The sequence below is a fragment of the Zonotrichia leucophrys genome, chromosome 7 (genome assembly GCF_028769735.1).
Source record: "Zonotrichia leucophrys gambelii isolate GWCS_2022_RI chromosome 7, RI_Zleu_2.0, whole genome shotgun sequence".
In the NCBI taxonomy this organism is placed as follows: Eukaryota; Metazoa; Chordata; class Aves; order Passeriformes; family Passerellidae; genus Zonotrichia; species Zonotrichia leucophrys.
This window is the reverse complement of record NC_088177.1, coordinates 35,612,123-35,635,158: the sequence shown is the minus strand read 5'-3', so window position 1 is coordinate 35,635,158 and position 23,036 is coordinate 35,612,123. Positions and strand designations below refer to the sequence as shown.

Genomic DNA, 23,036 nt, shown 5'->3' with positions numbered 1-23,036 from the left:
CTCAGAGACAACAAGCTTGGTCCTCTGCCTTAATATTACTGGCACATCCAGAGCACACTGCATACAACAGCCAGTGCAAAGGAAAACAAGGAAGACCAGGCACTTCCAAACACTGTCAGGAATACAGATATTTTTATTCTCCTTTTACCTACTGCTGAAAGGTCAGACATCTGATCCTTTCATAACTAATGCCAAAAAAAAGGCTGTAAAAGAAGCTTTGTTGGGGGTGCTACCACCTCTTGCCTTTTGGAACAAGAGTTGAGACAAGGAAGCAAATCAGAAAGCAATGAATAGAAAGGGGTTTGTGTTTTGTGTTTTTCTTGCAAAGCTTTAGAGGATACTTCAGGAACTTCTGCCTAATCACTGATCCCTGTAAACCTGAACACATATTCCTAAGGATTTCTTCAAACACTTGACAAAGAGATGCAGGAGCCATACAGACACATGGAGAGCCCCAAGAGAGGACAAGTAACACGTAAGTGCAATCTGTCTTTTCTGATATAAATAAATAAATACACCACCACCATCCATTGCAACCACAGCAAGGCATAGACAGTATCAGCTTCATTCCAACTCCCCTCACCACTGCCAACCTGCCAGCTTACCTAATTTGATGTAAAACAGTAAATTAATACTTACTGATAAAACCTGTTTCAGTAAGCAGAACCGGAATGTCCTAGAAGACTGAAGTCTTTTGTTTATGAACCTGAAGTCTTAGACGCAAACAGAAGCAAAATCAAACTCTAGCTGTAGAGCAAAGGCAGTGTGATACCTTGACACCCTTGATTATATACCACCATGACTAGAAGTTCAGCCTGCATTAAAACAGATACTCCAGGGAGGGAACCAGGAACTGTCAATACAGGCTGGAGTCTGTCTGCTGAAGGTTTGCAGCCCCTCCAGGCCTGTGAGGTGCAGAGAAGCAGTGCAGGGAGCAGTACTGCCACCCACTCCCATCAGCACATGATGCCTAAGTGTGTGTGTGTAAAAAAATGCTCCAAAACACCCCAAACTCCCACTGTCCTGCCTCTGGAGACTTCACAGCAGGTTTTCGGTAGAAGAAGAAATGGCAATGATTCCCCAGATTTTTCTGGTGGACACAGTCATGGTCACTGATCCTGAGGACCATTCCCAGGCTGGGAATGCTTTCTGATTCTTTCCCTGGAACAAGCAGTTATTCGCTACCATTTCTATCCACAATCCTTGTAACTAGACCAAATTTCCTATAAACTTCGTACATTTTCAATTATGAAACTGATGGGAAAGAGGGATGGAAAGGGAGGAAAGGAAGAAGAATAATCACAGAATTCTTATGCTCAAAAGACATCAACATGTAAGCACTCTTACACCAATAATACAAAACTCCAAACAATGCTCTTTATTATAAAGACAATTTCTCTACTTCATTCATCACATAGGCATGTAAACTCCTGTATGAAATATGAAAGTGCTAAAGAGGATGCCCCTTTTCAATTGTAGTGCAGGAAACATACAAATGGACAGTTTTTATCCTTTTGAGAAAATGCAGCTCTATTTCAAGAGTGTTGGCAGCATTCTTGCAGAAGTAATTCTGCTTGCAAATTTTTCTTTAATGTGATGAATGGTACTAACCTGTACAAGATCTGTGGGTCTTTAGTCTCATCTGCACAATTTGATTCCCCAGCACAGTGATAACTCCACATTGCTCTGACTTTTTGCAGAAAATTAGCACATGATTTCTAAGCCTGCTTGTCAAAAGCTATTATTTAATGGTGTTTAAACTGTTGCAAGACAGAAAGCTGCCTGCTCATCATTTCTACTTTCAGTTGCAGAGCTTGCTGCAGAGAGGGTACCTTAGAGACACCTACCCTGTACAAACAGGTAGCCAGATTCTAATCAGGTACTAATATCTCAAAGAAAGACTTGAGAGATAAGAAAACTATTTAGAGTGTAACCTCTAAAAAAATGGACAGGGACCATCTGCCATGATGTGTTTGTTTAAGGAGCCTCCCTTGCTGGGGGGTCTTCAGCTGAATATATTCATACTACAGTCTTCAGCTGCCTAGAATAAATTCCAATAAATTACTTTTCAGGAAACCATAAATGCAAATCCAGGGAATTAAAAATAATGAGTAATAATGGTCTGCAAAACCAAAACTGAACACGGATGTGAAAGCACAAAAGGCTAACATAATTGTGGGGCAATTTATTTAAAAAAAATTGCAATATCCAAATATTTCCAGCTATTGACAGCATCCTAAAAAATTGGCCTAGACATAATGAAGCTCTGATAAACCCTGGTGAGGCAATCTGGGACAATCTGTCATCTCTGATAGTCAGTCATTTTTCCTCAGTTACCTCAGCATGGATTGAGGAAATGATGTGAGGCTCCTTTTGAATGGACCAGCCATGCTTATTAACTTTATTGCTTAAAAGCAACAACTCAAACCCTTCCCAATTTAGCAATTGATCGGGAAAAGCATCAGTAGCAATCAAGCTTTCTGCACATTTCCCAAGCAAGACATGCCTTATTCCTGGCTCCCAAGATGATACATCAATACACATATCTATTACACACAAGCAACCACTTTAGTATGGCAATTAATGTTGATTGTGCTGCTTAATTTTTTCCGGTATTGATATTTGACCAGAAACTGGAAAAAACACTCAAATCAAGGTATTTGGACAATCCATCAGCCTTTTAGCTGTGCTCATCTGGACTAGATTTGCAATGGTGAGCAGAAATTGTTTGATAGTTGATAAGTCATTTCAGTTGCTCCACTGCTTTTAAGCAAAGACCATCTTCTAAGTCTAATAAAAATACCCAAAAATATTTGTGAAAATAATACTTATGATCTGGATTAAAAAAAAAAAAAAGGCACACAATTGAAACTCAGAAGCAGATGTGATAATTTTGTAAAAATAAATGCCTCTATTTTGGTTTCTAGGGTACTTTCATAAGGCTATTTTCTCAAATTTCCTCTTTAATTCAGGCACGCTCTAAATTGTATTTTCTTTGGCAAGAGCTTGGTCACTGGGTACCAAATGAATTTAAGGACTTCATGCTTTCTGATTAATCTTTCAGATACCTATTGATTATGTGTATTTTTCATCCTTATGGTTTGGCCCAAGCTTCTGGCATTTGGAAGCTTCAGCACTTGATTAGCTGAAATAACATAATATCCCCATTCCCATTTTGCAGCCATGAGTTAATGATGAAGCAGCACATTTAGCATTCCTGTTGGACCACTAAAAGCCCAGATCTGACAAGTCCAGCATCTCATTCTAAATATGATTTGTTAACAGGGAGAGCAAGGTCTCTTTTAAGGCAGGTCAGCATAACCTTGTCAGGAGACACTGTCAGAATAACAAGTAGCTCTTCAGGCATCAATACATAGGAGCAAAATCTGCAGGAAATTAATTATTTTTGAGATCACCCTTCCTTTGATAAATGTGGCTGTAGTCAGCCAATTGGTTCCCAAGCTGAGGGTGGAAAAGGGGAGGGAGAGGAGAAAAGCAGGTATGTAAAAGCTTCCAAGCACAAACTGTTATCCCAAAGGCCTCATTTCATATGAGAACTTACTAACTCTGCTGCCTAGCTTCCATATCAAAATGCACCAAGGATCACTTCAGTGATTTATGTGTTAATATTTTTGATTAATTGCAAATTTTTATTCATTTTGTGTGTGGTTTATTTACTCATCTTGGAAATAAAACCAGACAGAAAGGTTTATAATCAGCATCACTTACAGACTTTCATTCTTCAGTTTCACATCACCACGCTGAGCCTGAATTTCACCTTGTCAATAGAAACAGTCAGTTCCTGTATTCATAATTTACTTTTCAGTACATTTAAAAGACCAGATAAAGCAATTTTTAGTAGACCTGTTTGCCAAGCACATCTGAACCAGCATTATTTATTAAAATCCTTTGCTCTAATTGATACTTCTCAGCAAATGGTACTTTGCTTATTATCCCAGTTAAGAAATGTGCTCCTGTGCTGTCACCCACATCCCCAGGGACAGTGGCTGCTCAGCAGCATGAGACAAACTGTCTTTTCAAAGATGCTGGGACACTCGTGACTCCTAATCCTCACATCTCCCTTCTGTGCTGCTATATCAGACACCAGGGGAGGAACTCAGTGATGCACAACCCAAGAGCACCATCACTCTGGATACAATTCACAGCAAGCTCCCACCAGCGAACTTCAGCTACCTAAAAGACTGTAGGTGGACAATCATCATCCTAGATTTTCCTTCTTACAGTTTTCAACTTGGTTTCACAATGCTTTTTTGCAATTAGAGAAGAAACAGCCACCCAGACTCCACTTCCAATTAATCCTTTCTTCCTTACTGTGACCTAAATTTGTTTATTCTCTTTCAGCACTGGAAAGGAATTGCTCATTGTCACTTTTCTTTTTTAAAAAGAGAGAGAAAGAAATCAAAGCCAGTTTCACAGTGGCTGGAGCTGGACATAAAGCAGTGATCTAGAGAAATTTCAGTGACATGTTGTAAAAAGACTTGGAGCCAGTGAGGTGCAGGCAAAGACAAATCTCCTGTCTCTGGATTCCAGCCACTGCTCTTAGGGGACATGAGGTGTGTCTGTGAATGGCACAAGAATGCAGATGTGTGGGCTGCACAACATCCACATTCAACCCCTGCCTCTGGCCCCAAGACAACAGGAAGCGAACAGAAAGGCAGAAAAATCCCATATATTGCAGCAGGAGCTAACTGGTGCCAGATGGGTTCTCCTGATATTCTGATGCAACTCATTCATTTTGGTATTCAATTTTTACATCTAAGAAAAATGGCTCTGAGCTCCAAGCAATTCTGTTGTAAAATGATGTAAGGTAGGAAGAACAGACACCACCCAGGTGTAACAAAAGCTTTTTCCAATATGTAATCATGATTCCATGAGGGCCTGGGGGTCATTCTGAGAGGTGCAGCTCCCACTGGCATCTCTGTCAGGGTTCAGCAGGGCTGTGTTGAGCTCTCTTCCACCCAGGTAAAAATCCTGATCTGCATCGTTACAACCCAGACCAGAACTGGGACCCAAAGCTCTGCAGGCATTTGGCCTCCTATTTAATTGAGCAAATAAACACTATTCGAGAAGCTTCCTGTCTTCATTCAAATAGCAAAGATATAAAACACAGCTGTGTCCAAAAAATGCATGATCGCAGCTGGTAAAGCCAAATCTGGAGGACAAATGTTCTAATATTTCAAATTCCTGTTAAGTTTCTGCTGGTAAATGATGCCTTCATCTAAACCCATTTACCCTCTTCCCCTTTTGTTGCTGCACATCTACTATATTTGGATCAATATCTGGCAGGTCTTCCTTGAAACAGCTGCTGAGATAAATATGAAATTAATCAGGGCTTTGTTTTTTGTTAAAGCAGGGCCACATTTAAAGATTTGTTACTACAACAAAGAAATGTTTGAACAGTAAGTACCATTCAACTCTCTCTTGAGCATTTAAAGTCTTGCATTTGAGATGATTTAGCAGAAACAAAACAAAAATGCTTTACCAAATGAAAATTATATGTTATTGAAATTTGCTAGAAAAAAAGAAATATTAGGGTTGTGTTGAAATAGAAACATACCATTCTTGAAAAGGTTTGGATGAGCAGAGGCTATTGGAAGCAAGTTTGAAGATTCAAATCCAGAGGAGAAATAGATATATAAGGCTGTGCTTAGCACAGAAAATAAATGGATCTTTCTGCCTGTACTATGAGTTTTTTCACAGTTCAAGCAAGGAGACCATGAAGGTTGTTTCACATGCAGTCACTGTGAAGTTTAGTCTATGGTCAGCACTGCCAGATTTTCATGAGGAAAGGGATATTTCGTCTGGGCAACGAGTGCTTGGGCTCTCAGACACGGCATCCTAATTTATCAGTTCTCAACATCAGTGACTTTACAAGTGAGTGAATGGTGCAGGGTGAACAGCTCCAGGAATTCCAGTCAGTGCCATAAAACAGTCACCCCAGAGTGGAAAGCCTCCAGATTGCAAATACGTACATTTCCTTGAAACACGCTGTGGGAGGCAAAGAAATCCTGGGGAAAGGATAGAAACCGGGGAAAGACCTTACAGCATAGAGAAGCCTGCAAACATGTTCAGCTCATGCAAAGAATGATTAATGTAGGTCTAGACAGTCAACAGCAGCACCTGGTAAAATCCAATAATGTCCACAGGCAGACACCATGCCAAATTCCTTCCTGCCTGATGCAGGCAGGTATGACCACTCTGGGACTTGCACATTTGATCCAGAGCTTGACCGAGCTCAGAGATGACAAGAGGAAAAAAACCTCTTCAAAGATGGTAAAAGCACTTTTTCTACATAGTACTGACATCTCCTGCAGTAAGCACTCGTCAGTTCCCATACCCTGCTCCTGGCAGTGAGGGAGAGCAACGCACACCCATTTACTGAGGAACTGTAATTAAAATAAGGAGCTAGGGAGAGAAGATGAGATTCTACACGTCAATTCAAAGTAAGATATTTCATGATGAGTGCAGGTTCTCATGAAAGTATTACTGAATTTAAAGCTGAAAAAAGGCTTTTATGAGAGCAAAATATTCTGGTTTACCTTTTAAGATGATTTCTTTGTCATTTTTTTCCCTGCTTTTGATCTACTTTGAATTTTTCAAAAAACTTTGAATTTTATCAAAATATTTTGACTGATATAACATTTTAGAGGTATGTTTGTAGGAAATTTCTAAATATTTTAGATTTTTCCTCACTTAAAAACTTGCACTTCAAAATAGCAGATTCTTCCACAACTCTCTTAGCTTCTGCCCATTTGCAGTGCAGAGTTTTGCAGCATGAGCATTTGCAATAACTACTCCTTAAGACATATAGGATTTTTTTCCAGAATCCACAGACATAAGGGCAAACACTGGATTCCAGTGCATCTGTCAGGAGGCATGGTTGAAACCCAGAAACACTCCATGGTCCATAGGTCTGTTGAGATCTCTACAAGAATTTCAGTTCTCTTTAGAATTGCAATTAAAAAGCTGATGCCTCTTTTTTTCCCTGGGCTGGACACTGAGGACTGACCATGACTAATAAATGACTGGTACTCTTTTTTTTTTTTTTTTTTTTCCTTTAAGAGCTCCACCCGTACACAAACAAAGCAGGTTTTTGTAGGCACAATGATTTACCTAAAATAGTTCATTTATCAGATAGATGCTTCCTGCCATGCCAGGCTGGCTGAAGACTGCATGTTGTATTACATCCACAAGGACTTGCTCTGAAGCTACAAAATCAATCTGTGCTTTAAGATACACTTGCAAAATCAATTTTTGTGTATTCATTCATACAGCAGACTTTACTCATTCTTTTAAAAAACCATGATGGCATTGAGAGTGGAAAAAGCTCTTTTTACAGAGTCCTCAGGAGACAGGGGAAACTGATGAGTTATTCCCAACCCAGGTCCAAAACCTCTAGCTCACATCCAATTTATTCTGAATCTGTCTCCTAGAAAGGCCAGGCTCTCTCACTGTGTCTAGCAAGAGGGGCAAAGCCATGCCAATGAAGCCATGGATGTGAGGTATCATCCCTTTTTATCTGTGGAGACATAAATGTGGGGGAGATCTAAATCACTGGAGCTGACTGAGCACAAAGAGGTTGATAATTCAGTGTTTCAAAGGTAGTAGAAGACCCAAAAGACACTGTTGACATCCAGAGTGAGAAAGCTGAATCTAAAATGCTTCTGGAAAGCAAAAATGAATCCAACAGTCAAAACCCGGCAATAAATGTGCAAACCCCAGGTGAGTCACTCTCTGAGCTAACATTCTCTGAGTGTCTTCCCAAGATGACTTGAGGTATTTCTCCAGCCTCTCATCTTTGCAGGAGACTGAGCTCCTCAGGCGCCAGTGTGGTCTCCTCAGGTTTAGCATCCATCATGCCAGGCACTGTCCCACACTGATGGGAACTCACACATTGCTGACATGGCAATGCAGTTTTAATGTTGCTTCCCTTACAATCCTGAACTTTCAGCACGTTGCAAATAATTCCAGTTCTCCATCATTCTCTGCCTATCAGTCACCAATAACTGGAAAAACCAGAGGAATTCTTTAATCAGCTAAAGCAGGTTCAGATAAATGCTCTGAAAAGTAATTGCCCAGTTTCAACTGCCTGCTCCCTTTTCCTTATTAGCTCTATGGCTTCTCTATCAAAAGCACAATAAAACTTCACTGGCAAATCCATCTACAAGTGCCACATATGAATGATCATCAACCTATTCATCTCAGGAAATACATACCCTAGGTGGTGCTTTCCCTGCTGACAGACCTGAAAATTATATTGACAAATTAACATATGCCAGGTTAGTAATGATAGGAATCTGCTAGTCAGAGAACTTAGAATTTATTGTAGATGTCAGCAAGCCCACAGTAATGAAAATCAGAGACAGCAGATTCTTGAAATACTGCACCTAAGGATATTGGCGTAATACTGAGCCTCTCATTAGGCCTGGAATAGGCACATGAAACACACATCAGGCCACATCTATTCCACCAGACTTATGGGTTTCCTACCTGTGAGTTAAACTAATGCCAGTATAACATCCTGTGTAGAAATGGGCCCAGTGTGGTGGGTTTCTGTAGCAAGTTGAACAACCACAGCTACCCCTTCCCCTCTCTGCCAGAAACAACTGATGAGGATCAACAGAATCCATTTCAGAGCTGCTCTGCAAACCCTTAGCCTCACACTGGACACATCCCCCAGTTTAAGAAAAGCCTGTGGCATGTGAGTCCCTGATACTGAGATAACACAAATACATGTAGCTGTTTTCCTTGCAATTACAGCTTCACAAGTTATGCATTTTTTTTACACTTGGCTGGAGCACTGTAGTCCAAGGGATGAGACTGAGTCAGGTGAACCTCGTTGGGTTATTCACCCCCTTCTTGTGCATTATAACACACTTCTCTCTGTTGAAGCCACTGCATTCTTCCATTGAATATATTGTATCTACCACATCTTCAGACACAGGGAAGATCCATAATTGCAGAAAAATTGCAAATAGTTGTGGCCACCTCAGAGTTAATTTTGAAAAGCCTAAGAGAGATCAGTTAATAATCTAACCATGTGCTTATTTCTCCAGGCTGGGATATATTCTCTGTTACACGTGTGCTGATTTTATACAGGAATCATTTATAGCTCTATACATATGCTTATCTAATTGTACTGAATACACATGCTTTATTAAACACACAAATGAGCCCATTTATGAGTCTATGTGAAAGTAGACCCCTTCATATTTTATTTATAAGTGTGACAATAGAATGGCATTGACATAGAACATCCATTTAATTCAGGGGATTTAGAGTTGTCCTACAGACTTTTCTAATTTTTTGCCAGAATCAAAGCTTTTGGGTTTTTTAATTAGATTTCTAGCCCATCTGCTTGCAAAGATAGCCCTGACAATATAGACTGATGTACATTTGTCTTGCTGAGTCTGCAGCCAGTGGAAGAAACAATGAGACTTAGAACATGAACTTGCATTCTCCGTCTTATTGGGGTGATAATTGAAAACCCAGTTTTGGCAGCCTAAATACCAGAATTCTTAAATATTTCACTTCTGCCAATTCTGCCACCAAACCTGCAGATACAATGTTTGTCAAAGCCACGAGTTATTCACAAGTGTTCTTGCCCATTTTGATGACCATGCTGCACAATTCAGGTTGCCAATTAGGACTGGGCAAGTGCCTGGCTAAATAAACATGCCTGCAATTATAATCAAGGATTTTACTCCTCTTGTATTGTGTGGAGTAAAAGCAGTGATCACAGCATAATCAAACTAGTACTCAAAGCCTCTAGTGGAAAAGACAGCAAAAATACAATTACTGGGGATTTGATGTAGAACCTACCAGAGCATTAGCTTAATGCATAATTTTAAGTGCTTTATAAAATAAAAATAAGGAGAACAAGTTAAAACCTCTGTTGCTATAACAGGCTTGACAAACAGCAGAGAAAACAGCTCAAATACACTCAGACTTTTTCCTACCACTTGAAAACAAAAAGAACACTGCACTGGTCTCTTATGGGGGTTATGTTATGCAAACTGCTAAAATCATCCACAAAACTACCGACTCAAAAAATCCCAAAACCCAAAACCCTGATTCCAAATGTAAATAACGGTCTCAACCTTCTTTTATATAAACTCTTTTAAAATAATTGTCAATGTGTGCTTATGTCCCTTAAGCAAGCTCAAGTTGTTGGTATCTTAAAGGGGAGGTAGGATTGAGTCTGGGTTTATGACAGTGGCTGCTGCCTGAATTATCAAATTGTGGGGAGGAAGCATGGATGCAGTTGTATCCCAACCCTGGGGTTTTTAAGGACAGCAATGTTCACTGACCATGTTTCTTTAGTCCTATGGCCCGCCTGATAAAAATATCTTCCATCTGGTTTCTGTATGGTTGTGCCTCACAATAGAAGGAGCTTGATTAAGCAATTAAGATGGTGCATGAAGCACATGTTTGCACTTGCTGGATATGGATGGACACATGATCACACTTGACTGCTTTTCTGTAGTAAGGTCACAGGACTTAAACAAGAATTAGCAAAAGGACATGGTAAGTAGAAGCCTGCAGGCCAGGCAAGCCTTTTACTGCTTTGGTTGACCTCTTGCATCAGTTTCCAATCTATTGTAGTAAATTAATGTGTTAGCCTGAAAAAGTATTGATATCCTTCCTTCATTTGGGACTAAGAGCTGACATGGTGAATGCATGTTTCCACCTGGATGATTTCCTTCTAACGCCCCTGGCAACTTACACAGTGAATAAAAATCTTTATTCTGTCTTAAAATGTACGAGACTTATGGATAAGTCTGAGAGCTTGGTAATGGCTGCCTAGAAATCCTCTCTAGTCTGTTGTCTTGAGATTCATTTGTTGCCTGATTCTGTTTGCAGAGCAGATATATATTTCAAATTCATTCAGATTCTGTTGAAGTCAGCTGTAGCCTGGAAGAACCAACAGGGGAATCCTGTAATTTTCACAGGAGCCACACATCAAAGGTAGGAAGAACTAATGGTTTGATAAATCAATTGGGACTAACTCATAAAATTACCTCATATATTAATTTGCTTCCAAATACCTTAAAATCCACCCCAAAAATCCTGTTACATCATCTGGTGATAATGACTTCTTTGATCTTCTCTCTGCCCTATCTACCTAAAATAGTTTATCATTAGCTTTTAGAACTTGACCAATATTTGAACCTATGTGATGTGAAAAACAATTAAAAGTCAGTTGCCTCTAAAAGAGCAATGTGAGCACAGTATTGACAAAATGGACTTCAGCTTCTGGAAATACTATCTTGTCTCCAATTTCAAAAGCCCAGAAAGGGAGATCAAGACAGACTTGCATTGGTATTGTATCCAATACATTAATTTGATTTATGTTGCTCAAAGTTCTGTACATTATTCAAACATTTCTGGTTTAATTTTCCAAGTGCTCCTGGGAATATAAAAAATATATAATGAGGACAACTAGCATCTTATTTGCTAAGATAAACATTTCTAAATCTAGTGTCCAAGTTAGAGCAGGTGAATTCTCAAATGGCCTCTTTCTCAAAGGTATTGAGTGGATTCTACCTAACTAAAATTTATGCCTTCTTTGTATAATTAGTAGTGCCCAACAAGTCATCAGGTAAGTGCTGCTGATGCTAATACACACAGATAAAATTTAACAGTCCCCAAAACTAGTGTGCTGAAGTGTCCTACAGAATTCATTCCCAAATGAAAATCCCAGGAAATCCTTTTAGCTGACCCTATTTCCATGTCGCCTACAGTTTACGATCCGACACTGCAAAGTCATTAGGGTGGCTGTTCTGGAAAGTGAAGAGAAACTGAGATTTCCAGTAAGCCTGGTAAGTGAGGAATGATGTAGCAGTTGAGGTTTGCCTTGTGAAGAGAGAAGAATAAAACCCTAAAAAACCTGCACATACTGCTTGTGTATTTGATTCCTAGTCTAACAGTTCATTAAAAAGCAGAGCTCCCAGACATTCTTCTTATGGGTAAGATTTTTCACTACTTTTCCTGATTTTTAATTAGATTTTGGAATGGAATTGCAGCTCCTACCCACAAATCTCAAGTGGGGAGCAAAATCTTAACTAATCTGTGATCCCAGAAATGTTTGCTTCTCCAGATGCAGTTTCTGAACTAAATTACAAATGTTGTAGAAAGAGACGAATGGAGAAATAAGGGGACGTAACCGCAAAATTGGATGTCATTAATCAGTGTTGTAAGAGTTTAGTTCTGTCTTTAGAACAAAAGAAAAACAAGGTCTTAAGGAAAAAGAACATATTGCCTACTTGAATCATTCTTAGACTAACAGTTTATTAACAAGCCATGCTTCCTACATGCATGATCACCCATTAGTTAATCAGATACCTTTGCAATTACTGTTCTTCCTTAAATTCTTCCACTCCCTTGAATTACTGCATGGTGAAATGGTACATTTCATAATGAGACAGGTTTTCCGAGTGCATTTTCTAAGGTCAAGCAGCAACACAGTACATGGCCAATTTCCTACAGAGTGCTCCAAATTCAGATTGGGAAGGCAGCTTTAAGATCCTGCTTCCCAGAAATTAGGGGTCTAATCAGTGCACACTGTTAAAGGGATGTGTACTTCTGCCTCATGCAGTATATCTATAAAAAAAACACTTAGGGTTTTCTATCTTCAAGATGTAAAATATCACTTAATATGGTTTAATATCTATTTAATATGGTTTACCAAGCAAAAATAACTTTTAATTAGTAATTATTTCCAACTAAACTTCAAAAAGTAGTATTTATTCAATCCTCAATAACAACAGCCATAGCACAAGCATCTAGACTTTCAAAATAAATAAACAAACTATAAAACTTAACTTATCCTTCTAGTGAAAGTTTTCTAATAATACAGCATTAATATTAGAGACTGTCAATTCTTCTTGTAATCCCATGTGAAACAGGAGAAAGGGATAGGAAAAGCATTTGAAAGCAGACTGATCTGGCTAGAGATGAACTGCTGCTATGATTTTTGGAGAGAGATGCAATTATTCTACAAAGCCATTCTCTATTCCAATTTCTATTCACTAACTTTAACCAAAAGGACTTTAATTAAAAGGATTCAGTAAAGATGACCCTTGTAAATACAGCATCAAGCTTACAGCAGGTTCCTACTTTCTCATGTTTGCACAGTAGTGTGGGCATTTTTAAAAGGTGGAAGATTTCCCTGAAAACAGTCACAGGACAAGGGAAAGCTGTTTTGGTGCTCTGCCTTGTTGGTGAAGTACCACAAAGGATCTTTCTAAAATATTACATCACAGGAAAATTCTCTAGAGACTAAAGTTTCTCTTTAAAGTTAGACATTAAATAAAGCCCTGTGTACACAGTCAGGGAAACCAATCCTCCCCTGTTAATAGCATGTGGCACACGTTGCTGACCAGACAGCATTTGCCAAGCCAAAAGCATGTCTGAATTACACTTTGCTGCCTTTTCCTATGGGGAAAGGAGAGAGTCTAGAATTATTTCTCTGATTTGTGATTTTACTTTGCATTAAAGCATTTCTTTCTCTCTTTTTTTAAATCTTAATCTAAGTAGCCCAGGAGTCGCACACCATAGAGTTACAATTACGGTTTGCTGCACGCAGTGCTTCAGGATCCACAGGGAACTCTGAAGCAGTGCCAGGATCCACAAGGAAGGCATAAAACACCACAGACTTGGTTAGGAACACCTTGTGGAAAACGAGAAGAAACCATTGATGAGATTTACAACTGTCTACCCAACTTGGATACCAATTTCCTTTGCAAACAGCAGGGAACTGAGCATCCCAACCTCTGAGACAAATCTTGCCAGTCCCAAGCCATACTTTCCATGCTATAAGAACATCAGCCTGCTCAATCCCACATGTTACCATGAACGGGTCATTGTTCTATTTCAATATGATCAAATTTTCTCATACCACAAACTAGCATGTGCTTTTATGAGCATGGGAACTGCCAAACTCTTGGTAGTGGTTTGCACATTGATTCTCTAATGGTTAATAACAAATGTACCTCTTACATGATCTAGGGATACCTGTACACCTCCAGTCTCTGAGAAGGGCTGGGTTCAGACCACCTTCTCCTCTCTGTGGACACTAATTATGCCTCTTTCCTCGATGCAGCTGTCTATTCTCATTAAATTTGTAGAAATGTAATATTCTTGTGCATTTTCTCTGACAGATTTGGTTTAACAGTGACTGACAAACAGTATGATAGCATCAGCTTTTTACTATTCATTTGGAAATATGCCTAAATTATATTCCTGAAAACATATCCCCAGTCTACCCCAGCTGTGCACTGGGGAACCCAGACTTTGGACCATCATCCTCAGCATCTCCATGCATCCAGTGAGGATAAGGATCAGCCTGTCTAGGCTGAGACAACTCCACTCCTGTGTCTCCCATTACTTGCTTCATATTGGCACACAGTAAAGGTCTCATCCATCCTCCATGGGAGTCTAGAAGAGCTTTCCACTGACATTGAGATGCCTTGGACAATATGCCCATTACAAAGCAGACTGCAAAGCACAGCAGTTGTTTTCCTGCTTCTAATGACATCCATGAAGAGATGGCATAAGCCACTTCCAAATCGCAATAATTTCTAATAGTGAAAAGGATATAACACATACTGGAGTTACTGATGAGGAACACAAGCATCCATAGTGGAATGAGACAAAAACTATTTTACAGTCTCTGCAAAAACTGTAGGAAAGAGATCACCTAAAAGAAAATTCAGGATTGGCTGGAGTGCTGCATATTCCACTGACGGCTGCTGACAGCTTCAGGAGGGAGCTGCGCACGGCCTGTGCCAGCTCTGCTGCCAGCGAGACGCTCCCACAAAACCTCTCTGTCTGCTAATTTTAGCTGCTCTGAATTACTGCTCACATTAGCACACGCCTGCCTTCTCCAAGGAATTCTCCTAGTCACTGCTGCCTGGACCTCTTGGAGCATTGTGGAGCCACAGGTCTGATGGTTAAAAGGCCCATGAGAAACATGCAAGAGCTTTACACCTGGACTAGTGTGACCAAGGCCAGGAATGGCAGCATGGGGAGGTGTGCTGCAGAGACTCACAAAACACTTCTCAGAGAGCCATTGAGGAAGAGGAGGGAGAAAATGACACTCTGCATAAAATTTACAGCAGGCTGTGGTGCCCGCCAGCTCCCTCACCAGTGAATGGGTGCAGGATATATCCTAGTTTACAAGTTTCTGCCTTTTCTCCATCACCTCAGCTCCTTCTTCCAGGCAGCAGATGCCGGTACAACCAACATGCAAAAGCCATTTAGGACAGGGAACAATGCTGATCTAATCCCCAGACTGAGGGCCTGGACAGAGCTCAAAAGCAGAGTGTGCAGCACAGCTCTACGTGAGACAACTCAGGGGATGGGATCAGGCCCCAGACCCTGCCAGCACCACTGGATGGCACTAGGCCATGGAGGACAACCAGCAGTGGTGGCATGCATGGTGACAGGGGTTGTTTTGCTGTTTGATCCTGATTTGGAGAAATCCAAGCAGAATCCTTCCCAGGAAAAATTCTCTGTTGGAAATGCAGTGAGGTACTATACACAACATTACTAACAGAAATACAGCAACACAGGGAGTGGCTGCACAGGATGGGCACCCATCTTGTGTGAGAGAGCCAGAAACAGCATCCCACAGCCCCTGCAGGGGAGCTGAGTAGCACCTGAGGCTCCCCTGAGAAGACAGCTGAGGTCTTCTAAGGGTCTTAGCAAAGCTCAGACCTTTGGCAAAGGCCACCAAACCTTGAGGAACTCAGGTGATGCCACTGCATGGAATCACCACACATACAGGAGGCAGCTGCCTCCAGGTCAGCCCTCCTGGCCCTCGAAGGAAGCACTGCCAGAGGCAGCTCTGACTTGGCTCAGAGTGTTCTAACAGCCCTCCAGTGGCTCTTCTCCCAGCAAGAAAGAGAGAAGCCAGGTGTGGTGGCACTGCAGAGCTGTGGCTGGGCAGCAGCACCTTTTGACTATTTTCAGCACAGAGGACATGGGAAGATGGGGGCTGTGATGAGGAATCCACTGACTGCCATCCTTCTGGCTGCTCTGAGCTTGCAGCCTGAATGCACGGCCTGAGAGGGCAGGGCTGAACCAAAAAAGGCCAGACAGGAAAATCAAAAGGCATTGGACCTGAACTGGGTAGAGATGCTTACTTTGCTGCCTGGGAGGAGACAAAGTAAAACAGTGACCTTTTATTCCATTGGACATGTGCCCTCTGCAAGCCCTAGCCACTGACTCCACTGAAGAAGGTACAAGTGAGCTCCCACTTGGCTGGAAAACAGCCAAGGAAACAGCCAGTGCCAGCAAAGGCAAATTCTCTTCCAGACCTGTGCATTTCCCTTCTATGCTAAACTTGGCCTGTAGGGCCACCCTCTGCAATCCTCAGTCTTCAAATTATTAACCCATTGAATTTGTGTTGGAGATGTTAAATGAACCAGAAAGAACCCAACATGACTTTGAAATCTCAGCATGAGATTGGCAGTAATAGAAAATTAAACTCCTTCCCCTACACTGTAAAATAGAACAATTGCTTTGGAAATAATTCAGACATAATAAATGGGGGATTCGTTCATATTAACTGTTTTCAATTGCAGATTTATAGACTAAAATTAAGCAGATGTTGAGTGTTGAATACAATGCTTAAGAACACAATGACAAGTTGAAATCCCAGTTTCTCTGCATGTGGCAATCAGTAACTTCAATTATTTATTGGAATACAATTAAAATATAACTAAATGGAGCAAGCTATAGTTAAGAATAAAGAAATATTGTAGAACTTAGTGGGGAAAAAAACAGTAAGAGATTTTCAGGTCTTCCAAAACAGTACAAAATGTTTGGATACAAGATAAACAACTTAGAAAATACTTTGCAAATCTCTTTGGAAGTACTTTAAGGAATTTACTTTAAATAAGGAATTCACTCTTGTAAGAACATCAACCTTTATTTAATTTATTTCAATTCTGAAGCAAGATAATGAAATCTTCATAAGCTTATTTCAATATTAAGTTTATCTCATTTCTTCTATTTCACAATAAACAGAGACTTCTGTTAGACCCATATTGATGATTACTGGTAAAAGTGAGATGCAGAGCCCAGCTTACCCTGCCTTTTATTACTCTTTAGAAGGCTACAGGAGCTGTGCAATTCACAGTACATCAACTGCAAAGCTTTGTATCATGCTCTTTGTGCTACTCATCACAAAACCAGTCTTAAAACACTTGCACTGTTATGGAACAGGACAGCAGAACAGGGCTCAGCAGGTAACCAGGCTGGAACCACTTAGAGAGCACTCTCAGCTCCCACAGAGGGCAGAGAAAAAGAGGACATCTGCTTCAGGTCCAGAGCTGTGCAAGATGGGACCTTACACTAGAAAAACAGCAGCAGGCAATGAAAGCAGGAAATAATTTGGAAACAGATACCATAGCCCTCCCATTTACCTTTGGTTTGGGCTGATTTAAAAACAAACACAGGAAGTTGTGTATCTGTTTAAACACCCCACATCTTTATACAAAATAGTATCACAGAAGCTGGAGTGACTTTTGTTTTCATGCCTCTGTGGCAAGACAGGAGTGACAAGATCTGGGTCTGTCCTGACACACCTCCTAACAGCGCCTCCAAGATGGGGAGGATACAGAAACCTGTTCCAGTTCTTCAATCTGTGATTTTAATCACTTTCTTTTTGTCCCATTTTCCATGTACACTGAGACTAAATTGTTTACTTTAGCTCAGGCTTGCAGAGTGTATTTTAACAGATCACTTTATTTTCCATCTCTAACATAAGCATCCCCAACACCTTCAGTCTTTTCTCATAACTCCTGCTCTCCAGGCTCTGACAGCTCCTGTCACTCTCTCTGCACTTCTAGGAAGCTGACATTTTCTAGCAGCTTCTGGTAAATGGGAGTTTCCAAGATTGCAGCTGTAGACACTTGCTGCAGAGTTTCAACATCAATTATAGCCTCTGTCCACTCACCCAGGAATAAAATGCCTGAGCAGGTTATTAACACAGCTGGAAGGAGATCAGAGATCCTCTTCTGAAGTGCTGATTTCCAACAAGCAGTGAACGTGTAACTTTGCCCTGAGGTGGTCAGTACCGGGACACAGGAAGCAACAGAGCAGTGAGCTCTGAAGCCTTTCAGTAGGACAAAGTAAGAGCACCAATATTTCAACAGAAGTCCTCCAGTTCCTAACAGAGTGATAAAAACATAACACATAAATACCACATATGGTTGAGGCTGGGTTTGAACTGGCTACAGAGTGGCAAAACACTCTCAAACTCACCAGCACTCATGTCAGTTATTTACTTCTAATGAACCCCTTTCTCCAAAATACCTTACCATTATTTGTTAAATTATATCTGAAGAAAATATACATCTCCGTTAGGCTCATTAGCTTCACTGCATTTTTTTACTGCTGTATTTTGAAACAAGTGTATGGTGGAATAATTATCTTATCGATGGCACCAGATATTTAGTTACTAAAATTGGTATGACGTCCCTGGTGTTATTTTTTAAATAGATGGCTATTTTTGTAGATCTACAATAGCCTCCAGGAAAAAAAAAAAAAAAGTCCTCAAAAGCTCCTTCTGTGCTAAGATCACATAACAGAAAGCAGAGCTCTAGGGTTTAATTCCTATCAATCAACAAAATGAGTTTCCCACTACTCCCGGCCAGAGGAGCTAATATACACAGTACCACAGGTCACCAGAGAAGAGCTTAAAATAAATCCAAGAGTGGGTGAGTATTGCTACATTCTGCCATCCCCTGTATTGTTCTTCTAATTTTACAAAGTCCTCGTCATTAAACTAATTATTAGGGGCACTTCAGTTGTTTTGCTGCTCCTAGCACCTCTCATCCAGCTTGGGCAGCTCTGAGGAGCTGTTCAAACACACAGGGCTGCCCCTTGGAAACACTTTGCTGCTGTTACGTCCTGGATGTCCCCCAGAACAGGGAAACATTTGAGCAGCTTTTTGAACAGAGCACAAATAAAAAGTAGATGTCTTTAAAAACACAGGCCCCTGAGGCATCTCGGGTTTCCCCTCTGCAGAGAGCACAGAAGATTGCTTATCTTGGCTCCAGAACAGATTGATGTGCTCAGCCGGAAGGTTCACTCTAGCTGACAGAGAACATTTCCTTCATCGTATTGCTTCACCATGCGAGGAGATAACTCAGCCTAATAATATTCTGTCTCCTTTTTATCCTCCTATAGCCTATGCATAACTTAATTCCTAATTCCAAAGGGCTCGCAGAGGAGATTGGCCTGGTGCTAGTTTCATTTACACACACATAAATCAAAGCTCAGTTTACTGGAATAGATGGCACTGCACTGGTGTTAAAATATAAAATCTTCAGCAAGGCCAGAAAATTCTCCCTCAGCTCCCCCGATCATAAACACCATTTTATCCCAGATTCAGTCACGCCCTCCAAATTTCTAAACATTGCATCCATTTAAATTTGCATGTAAATAGAAGCTATCCTGAGTCACAAGAAATAAAGCTTCGCCTACCCAGAAAGCATTAGTGCAAATGTAAACCAAGCAGAAAATGGCAGAGTGGTGGCAACTTGGCATCCATGGAGTTTTCTTTACATGTAATGAATAGCGTCTTCGTTCCTTAGTAACTAATTACAGTGGAACTGCTTTGAGAAAAGGACCTTGTGATGTGCCTGAAAGAGCAACGTAGGACACCGAACCAGGGCCACATTAGTTCACAGTGTCAGATACCCACTCACAACCTCCTCCTCCTCCTCAAAACTGCAGGATCAGGCTTTTGAACCATCCAGGAGCCTTAAATTACCTCAGGCACTGTGGACTGAAAACCTACCATTTCAGGATAGGAACAAGCAGTGTTCCTAGATCTTCACCCCCAGGCAGTAATCCTCCACCACACAGGAAACCCCGCTGCCTGTAGGCACCTGCTTGACTGTGGCTCCCAGCTGCATGAAAGCCCTCACTATTCTGCTCTAACTCAAGCACACATAGCTGCTTTCAGAAAGCACACATTATTATTCTGGTTTTGAAGAAAGAGCTGCAGAAAGCTGAATCAGAAATTTTGAAAACTGCTAGCAGGACCCTGGTTTCACTTACCCTAATCTATCATCACATTTCATCACCAATCTCATACCTGCTCCAAGCTCCCAGCACTGCACCACCTCTGCCCCCTCCATTAAGATATAAAACAAAGGTTAAGTGACAGATAGTATCAATGTGGAGAGCAATCTGTCTCACTCAGAAACCAATGCACCAGGAATAAAGAAAGAATTATTATCCTGGTGTCAATATGATAAATTACAGTCTCTTTTTCCTAAAGAATTTCTACTTTTTCAGCTAGCACAGAAAACTCTTCTCCTTTTAGCACTCAACATTCAAGCAGCTTCTTCTGACATCCTGTTCAGAGTTTCTGCTAATGAAATTGTTTATTTTGGTGGATGGCTGATGTAGTTAGTAGCTACAGTACTCATCTTGGAATAAACATGAACTGAGAGCCAGTGATAGGAATTCCAACTGTTCCTTCCATATATTTGTTTCCAAAACATAAATAATTTTGAAAGCTCTGCTGCTTGCCCTTGTTAAAGTGAACAAAATGTTTAGGGAAAATGAGTTTTCAGTGTTTCCTTACACCACACAGGTTATACAATCCCACGTGCCAAACCCATGAAGTTTGTGGTCACATTTCCCCCCTAGAGCAGCAAGTTCACAGCTGTTGCACCAGAAAAAACAGGACTAGGAAGAACTGGGAGAAATAACCTCCTGATCTACCATACCCTCTCCATAACATTTATATCAATGCCAGAGGCTTGTCTATACAGCAACAGAAGGATTTTAGAAAAAAATTGTATGTCTTATAGTGCTTCATGGGAATCCATTAGAAAACTTTTCCTCATATCTAGCCTAATCTTTACTTGCTTTGGTGTAACATATTTGTTTGTCTTTGCCCTACAAACCATTCATTTTTCAGCATGACAACATGCTTGCACTTTTCACTCTCTAGACTGAACAACCTCTGCCCTTTTAATCTTTCCTTGACAGGCCACATTTTCAAGACCTCTGATTACTCTTGCTTTTTCTCCATACCTCTCAATGTGCAATCATCCCAAGAAGGAGACAATACTCCAGTTAATACCTCCAGGAGTCCAATCTGCAAGGACCCTTGGGAAGCCAGTGAAAGTGCTCCAGGCATAGCCAGTCTCTTACTGCTGGGTACATTTTCATGACAGGAGATTGCACAGAGGAAAGGATGTTCTCTGGTATAACTAGAGACACTCTCCAAAGGCTTCATGCACCAGGACAGAACAAGGCTTTGCAGTGACCACCAGGATGAGAATGGTTTTAGTGTTTCTAGGCACACAGGTAGCCAGGTCTTGTAATGGCTCCTTCACGTAGTTCTGACCCCAGGTTCTGCATCATCACAGAAAAATCCCTGCTGCACTGATCCAGAGTGAGGCAACTAAAAGCAGCATCAAAGACTGAGCTAATTGATTCAGTTGTGTGACAGTGGGGAACACAAAGGATGCATCTTTCTATTACTGCCACCTCCATGAGGGAAGAGCAGTTAACAGAAAAGGTTGACATGTTAGAAAGGTCATTTTTGCTCCACAATTGCTTGGAACCCAGAGCAATGTCATATCTTCATATTGCAACCATGCAAAAAATGATAAGATGTAGGGCACCAGTTTCATTACTGCAGCAGGTGGGGGGAAATTGCCAAGCTCAGGACACATTCCCAGGGAGTGACCTACTGCTCCCCCAGCCCCACAGCATATCTGTAAAGTCTCTCGCAACAAGGTTGAAAATGGAGCTGGCTAGAGGATGAAATGAGAGGAGGCATGCAGAAAAGCAAACAGACTCACTTATTAGTAAAACCTTGATGACCAGAAGTTCAACAGAGCAAAAAGTGCATCACCGGAGGACTTATGATGTCCAGGAAACAAGCACTGGCAGATCTGGTGCACATGGCTGCATTTGCTACTCACTCCGCATCCAAATGATTAAGTCTCCTTAGCCCTCTTCCATACCAAACACAACCTTTGTCCTCTGCACATTGCATGTTTAAGGAACAGAATGCATTTCCAAGACCCTTACCTCCTGACTTCCAGATGCAGCCAACCCCTCTGCCCTTCATGTCTTAACTTCACACTCTTTACCAAAACATGAACATTGTTAATAGCTCATGTTCCAGGGGTTTAAAAGAGAAGGAGCTCCTGGGTGGCACAGGATGTGTTCCTGCAACCCTGAGCATCCCTTCTCAGTCCCTCACCCGCCCTGGGGTAACACCTCAACAGCTGAGGGTTTTGGGCAAGGATATTTGACAAGCCTAAAAATAGGAAAAGGAAGCTGGATGAGGGCATATATAGGCTCACTCCGAGGCTGGATCAGAAATACCTCCCTGGGCACTGAGCCCTATAAATGATCTCCCAAGGCTTGTAAAAATAAATATGCTGTAGCAACACACCTTTACTCCAGTATCCCTGGGAAAAGGATGGGGACTTGCTTGTTGGAAGAGAGCCACAGAGACTAATGCGGGGAAAGGTGGCGGTTTACATTCAGAACAATTTGAAATGCCTTTCTTTGAGAGCTCCCTCTTTGGTCCACCCATGTTCCCTCCCCAGCCTGGAGAAATCTCCAGAAAGTACTGGAGCAGGAATATCTGCCTTCTTGCTCAGGCACTCTCTCCTCCCCAGCAACTACAGCCCCCTACCCCAGCTCTCCCAAACCTCCCACAAGGTATTAAAAAGCAACAACAGACAGCAGGCTCTCTCCAGCTTGCTATATTTAACTGCAGACCTCTATGCATTCCTGCCTTTGCACTCCTTTAAAAGAGTTGCACAGAAACATGGGGAATGAGAGCTGTTTCTCGAGGCTGTGAGGAGCCTGAAGCCCAGGTTTGCTCCCACTGCCTCCTCACTGGGGGCTCCTGCATTGCCTCGTGTGCCATAAAAACCACCGGAGCGCACACAGGAGGAGGAAGGGAACACTTTTGTTCCTCCGCCCCAAGAACTCAAGGTACTAAATGTTAATACTTGGAA

General features: G+C 41.2%; 1 protein-coding gene across 11 annotated transcripts in view; it reads right to left on the bottom strand.

Annotated features, from left to right (window-relative positions):
* KALRN (kalirin RhoGEF kinase) overlaps positions 1-23,036 on the bottom strand; it is a 464,736-nt gene that overhangs the window by 277,456 nt on the left and 164,244 nt on the right. The window lies entirely within an intron of this gene.